The sequence below is a fragment of the Triticum urartu genome, chromosome 7A (assembly GCF_056163025.1).
Source record: "Triticum urartu cultivar PI428250 chromosome 7A, HENAU_Tu73, whole genome shotgun sequence".
In the NCBI taxonomy this organism is placed as follows: domain Eukaryota; kingdom Viridiplantae; phylum Streptophyta; class Magnoliopsida; order Poales; family Poaceae; genus Triticum; species Triticum urartu.
In genome coordinates, this window is record NC_141879.1 from 582,542,300 (window position 1) to 582,549,013 (window position 6,714).

Below are 6,714 nucleotides of genomic sequence, written 5' to 3' on the forward strand. Positions count from 1 at the left end.
GAACAGAAGCAGTAGTATCATTGGCTTCGCTGACTTCTGGTGCTTGGATTGGTGTAGGCTCCACATTGGCTTCAGCCATGACAGCGTCAGTGGCGTCGGTGGCAGCCTCAAGATTCTCAACCTCCACTTGATGAGCTGGAGGGTCGGTCACAGTCACGTTCTCCTTAAGAACAGCTTCTTGGTGAGACGGGGGTGTAGCAGCTCTTGGGGTTTCTTCTTCATCGGCTGATGCAGCCAGAATGTCTTCAGCAGCTTTAGCTTCAGACTCAGAGACTGGAGGCCTTGGTCCTTTGCGAAGCCTGTGTAACGCTGGCGATGCCTGTGGAGTTGGAGTTGGCTGGGCCTCAAAGTCATCTTCCTCTTGTGCTTGTGGGTGATCAGCCCATGATGCATCCTGAGCAATTGGCGTCAGAGGACGACCAATGCTGATGAGTTCGCTGTGCGTTAGCACAGGCGATGATACCTGTTGGTGCTTGATCTGAGGAAGAACTGCATCATCTTCAACATGGTCATGGTGACCAATGTCTTGAGCAGCGGTGGGATCAGCTGCTGGAAAGTCTTCAGCTTCATGAGCCTCTGTGAAAGCAGGCTAATGGACAGTCAGTTGGCGCTCTTGATGTTCAGTGGCTGGGTGAACCATGGAGATGGGTTCAACAATTAAGGGCTTTGTGGGAGCAGCTCGTTCCTTCTTGGTCTTCCGCTTCTTCTTGGAGGGAGCAGGAGCAGAGGCTTCAGGATGTTTCCTCTTTCTGGCTTCAGCCTCAGGAGTCCTCGTCTTCTTCAGTTCTGAAGCGGTTGACCTGGCCTTTGGCTTTGAGCCAGTCATGCTAGTTGGGAAGACAATGGGATCTGCTTCCTGCCTTGGTGCGTTGGGTTCGGCCACAGTGGGCTTCTTCTTCTGCTTAGCAGCCATCCTAGGATCAATGCCCGGACGCCCAAGGGCCTTGCGCTTCTCAGCCTCGTTGTAGCCTTGCACACACTTGTCAGCCAGGCTCTTCATGCGCTCACGAGAACCCTGAGCTTCTGCATGTTTCTTGAGAAAGGCTTCTTTGAGCTCGTGCAGCATAATCTTAAAGTTTTTCACCTCTTGCACGCTGAGCTTGGCCATATGCTTCTTGAACTGAGCTTTCTCATAGTCAATCTTTTGCTTCAGTTCAACAATGCGTTGGGCGATAGCTAATTCTGAAGCAATGGCGCCATGGAAGGCGACACTGAGGCCAATTGGAAGTTGCGGATCTTTGAAGCTGAGGTTGGGCGTGTCAAACCACTCATCAATGAAGTTGTGGATGATTGCCACGTCAAAGAGAGGCAGATCATTGAAGATTTCTTCTTCTTCTTTGCTCTTGATCAGTTGCTCAAGAGCGTCATCTGCAAGATCTTCATCACTGGACAGATCAATGGTTTTATTGCGCAGAATAGCAGCAGCTGTCAGTTCTTGACCGGTGTGTGGCAGAGGCATCTTGACTTTCTGGGGCTTGGAGATGCGTGACAAATCTTCAGACTGCACACTGTCTTCCGGAGGTGCAGTGGCCAGTGGCTTCGCCCGTGAGATTTTTGGTGCAGAGGCAGGCTTTGAAGCTTTAGGCTGCTTGAGTTTCTTTGGCTTCGGTGCTGCAGGCGCTTCATCTGATTCAGCGTCATCTGCAGGCTCATTCACGGTTGTCCCTTGAACCACGATATGAGTGATGAGACCTTCCAAGTTGTAGAAGGGCCCAAGAAGATTGGGTTCAGCTTCGCGAGTTCCATCGGCACGGGGAGCAGAGGGACCAGGGTTGAAGTCTAATCCCAAAGACTTCTTATTCTGCCTCGCTGAGTTCTAGGCAAACCGGAAGTTGCGCTTGAACAGATTGTCGTCATGACACCATAGCAGTGACGATGGGTCAGCATCCGCAGGCTGTGGTCCACGGACCATGCAGGGATAGAAGCCTTGTTCAATGGCTTCATCTCTGGACCTGGGTTGAAGATTTTTGTAGAGGATGTCTCCCCATGGTCGCTTGATGGCATTCTTTTCAGCATATTCCTTTGTCACAAATCTGTACTTGAACCACTATTCTGCCCAATATCGTCGAATCCATTGGATTCGTGTCTTGCGCTGATTGTAATCCTCTTCAGGATCTGTCTTGTACAGCTCTGAGAGGTCATCGGGCAGATCTCTTGATGTTTCTCCTCGACGCTTTCTGCCACCCTTCCTTGCTGATTTCTCTGAAGCCATGGACTTTAAACTGAATGGCTTCAATACGTTCAAAGGCTTCAAAGGCTTTTGCTTGCTGGACAAACAGGAACTAGCTTCGGGAGAATTTATGTGATACTGTAAGAATTCTGCAAATGAATGCAGACTATGAGAACCAAGGGATTCTCCCACGGACATGTACCTGTGACAGCATTAAGGTGCGAGGGAAGGGGAAGAGGTCATATGCATTCTCAGAAGATTTTGAAGATAAATTAGTTTAGAAGACATTGACCTCATCGTGCGAAGACATTCACTCATAGATAAGGAGTTGGTTCCAGATTTGTACGAATCCATGGATCAGTACAAGTGAGGAATCTAACTACTTTGTGAAGCATAAGTGAATATACTAGGCATATTATGAGATGCAGTATGAAATAGATCCAACTTGTGTGAACAGAAACTGCTTGTGGTAGAAAGTGACGAATCTATAGGATCAAAGGGGCCGTAAAAAGGAAGTTTTATTTACCACACGAAGAACTGCTAGACGGAGTGGAAGAGGAGGCCGAGCAGTCCGATTGTCCGTGCCCTAACTTGGCGACGGAGGACACCTACGGCGATGGCGGAGAAGATGATGTCCGCGGTCGGCGTGAAGACGGCGTCGGAGAGGTTGCGGCAGCTAAGCGCTTCGTCACCGGCGTCGTTGAGGGCTAGCGGTGGCGCTAGGGTTCGTGCGAGAGTGAAAGAAGAGATAATGACTGTGGTGTGGCGCGTATTTATAGGGACAGGGGCGGCTCAGTGTTATTACACAGGTGCCCCTGGCGATTCACATCTGAGGAACACGTGGCCATCATGCAGCATATCGGAGGTTGTTCCACGTCCCACGCATGCCTGGATTGTCGGGTGGTCGTTCCCACTTCTCCGGGTTTCAGGTGAAGGAATTAGCATTGAAAGCGGACTTAATGTTTGTCTCCGTATCTTCTGCTGACAAGGACGCAGAGAAGACATTTGACAGGTTCAAAATAATGCATATGATTTGGAGAGATAGAGTTTGAGATAGAAAGCATAGAGAAGTTAGGGTCCGATCACATTCACTTAGTTCAAAAGATTCAACAAGAAGACATAGCTATAAGTGAATGTTGTAGAGGACAGAACACTAGTATATATATAGTCAACATAGTGAAGATAATCATGAAGACATGTTGAGATTGAAGCCAAACCAAATGTGAAGACATAGCAAATGTAACGCCATGAGTGAAACACTTCAAACAGAACCTTTGGTGGTGGCGTTACCCACCATATAGGAAGTATTAGACCCAGACACGGCGCACAATTATCGTGGTGCTCCGAAGTCAAATTCCACATTAATGTATTCACACTTAGAATGTATGTCTTCATTGATTGAAGATATACTTTACTTCGTGTGTTGCACATCTAAGTCATCAATATGCATAAGTGTTAGGATGTGTGCCTGATCACAGGACATTTGAGGATTCCAAGATATTTAGCTCACACCGTAAATTGCAAAATCTCTTCTCATCCAAGGGCTTGGTGAAGATATCAGCCAATTGCTCTTCAGTGTTGACGTGTATGATATCAATGTCTTCCTTCACAACATGATCTCTGAGAAAGTGATGACGAATCTCAATGTGCTTTGTCTTCGAGTGCTGAACTGGGTTGTTGGCAATCTTGATGGCACTTTCGTTGTCGCAGTAGAGTGGCACTTGCTTCAGATGAATGCCATAGTCTTTGAGTGTTTGCTTCATCCATAGAAGCTGAGCACAGCAAGATCCAACAACAATGTATTCAGATTCAGCAGTGGAGAGAGATACACAGTTCTGCTTCTTTGAAGACCAACATACAAGTGATCGTCCCAGAAAATGACATGTGCCTGATGTAGACTTGCGATCCACCTTGTCACTAGCATAATCAGCATCCGAGAATCCAACCAGATCAAACTCTGAGCCCTTTGGATACCATAATCCTAGAGTTGAGGTGTGAGCCAAATATCGAAGAATTCGCTTCACAGCTAAGTGATGCGATTCCTTTGGTGCCGCTTGGAATTGAGCACACATGCAAACACTAAGCATAATATCTGGTCTAGATGCACATAGATAAAGCAAAGAATCAATCATGGAGCGGTATACCTTTTGATCAAACTCTTTACCATTGTCGTCGGGACCCAGATGATGTTTGGCTGGCATTGGCGTCGTGAAGCCTTTGCAGTCTTGCATACCGAACTTCTTCAAGCAATCTTTGAGATACTTCTCTTGAGATATGAAGATGCCGTTGCGTTGCTGTCGTATTTGAAGACCGAGGAAGAACTTCAGCTCTCCCATCATGGACATCTGATATTGCTCTTGCATCATATATCCAAACTCTTCACTGTACTTCTGATTGGTGCAGCCGAAGATAATGTCATCCACATATATTTGGCACACAAACAGTTCACCATCATATGTCTTCGTGAAGAGTGTGGGGTCGAGGGAACCAGGTATGAAGCCTTTGCTCTTCAGGAAGTATTTGAGTGTGTCATACCAAGCCCGAGGGGCTTGTTTGAGGCCATACAGTGCCTTGTTGAGCTTGTATACCATGTCAGGATGTTTTGGATCTTCAAAGCCAGGCGGTTGTGCAACATACACTTCTTCTTCAATCTTGCCATTGAGAAAAGCGCTCTTCACATCTATTTGATATAGAAGTATGTTATGATGATTTGCATAGGCCAGCAGTATGCGTATGGCTTCAAGTCGAGCCACAGGAGCAAATGTTTCATCAAAGTTAATCCCTTCCACTTGCATATATCCTTGAGCAACAAGACGAGCTTTGTTTCTGACAACTTGACCATGCTCATCGTGCTTGTTGCGGTATATCCATTTGGTGCCTATTATATTGTGCTTCTGAGGATCAGGACGCTTAACCAGTTCCCATACATTATTTAGCTCAAACTGTTGAAGCTCTTCTTGCATAGCTTGAATCCATTCAGGTTCCATGAAGGCTTCTTCAACTTTCTTGGGTTCTGTTATTGAGACGAATGCAAAGTGCCCACAGAAATTTGCTAGCTGTGTTGCCCTTGAGCGAGTGAGCGGACCGGGTGCATTGATGCTATCATTTATTCTCTCAATCTGCACTTCATTGGCAACACGAGGATGTACAGGGCGAAGATTTTGCTCTTGTTGATCATTGTCATTGTTAGAGGGATTGTCCTCAGGCTGAGCATTGTCTTCAGGTTGATCAGGTGCGGAGATGATAAGTTCCTCTTCAGGTTGAGCTTCAGAGGGTATGATTTCTCCAGTTCCCATTAGTTTGATTGATTCACTGGATGGAACTTCATCTAGCACATTTGGTAGGTGCTCTCTTTGTGAACCGTTAGTCTCATCGAACTGCACGTCCACTGTTTCAACCACTTTATAATGAAAGAGATTGAAGACTCTGTAGGAGTGCGAATCCTTTCCATATCCAAGCATAAAACCCTCATGTGCTTTTGGTGCAAATTTTGAAGTGTGATGTGGATCCTTGATCCAGCACCTGGCGCCAAATACTCTGAAGTAACTGACATTTGGCTTCTTGCCAGTAAGGAGCTCATAAGATGTCTTGTTCAGAAGCTTGTGAAGATAAACACGATTGATTGTATGGCATGCAATATCAATGGCTTCAGGCCAGAATTTTCTTGGAGTCTTGTATTCATCAAGCATCGTTCGGGCCATCTCAATGAGTGTTCTGTTCTTGCGTTCGACGACGCCATTCTGCTGTGGCGTGTACGGGGCTGAGAATTCATGTGTGATGCCCAAAGTATCAAGATATGTATCAAGGCCAGTGTTCTTGAATTCAGTGCCATTGTCACTTCTGATGTGCTTTATCTTGGCGCCATAGTTGTTCATTGCTCGATTTGCGAAGCGTCTGAAGACATCCTGCACTTTAGTCTTGTAGAGGATTATGTGCACCCAAGTATATCTAGAATAATCATCAACAATGACAAAGCCATAGAGACACGTAGTTGTAGTAAGAGTTGAGTAATGAGTGGGACCGAAAAGATCCATGTGGAGCAGTTCGAAGGGTCGAGTTGTTGTCATGATTGTCTTCGAGGGATGTTTGGCCCTCGTCATCTTTCCTGCTTCACAGGCACCGCATAAGTGATCTTTCTTGAACTTGACGCCCTCGATGCCTATGACATGCTCCTTCTTTGCAAGGGTGTGGAGGTTCCTCATGCCAGCATGCCCTAGCCTCCGATGCCAGAGCCAGCATTCTGAAGATTTTGCTAGAAGACATACGGCAAGCTGTGGTCCTGCTGAGAAATCTACCACGTACAAATCATCCTTCCTATACCCTTCAAACACTAGAGACTTGTCAGATTCCATTAGAACAAGGCAACGATATTTTCCAAACATCACGATCATATTTAAATCGCAAAGCATTGAGACAGACATTAAGTTGAAGCCAAGGGATTCAACAAGCATGACTTTATCCATGTGTTGATCCTTTGAGATTGCAACTCTACCTAGACCCAATACCTTACTTTTACCAGTGTCAGCAAATGTGATGTGACTCTT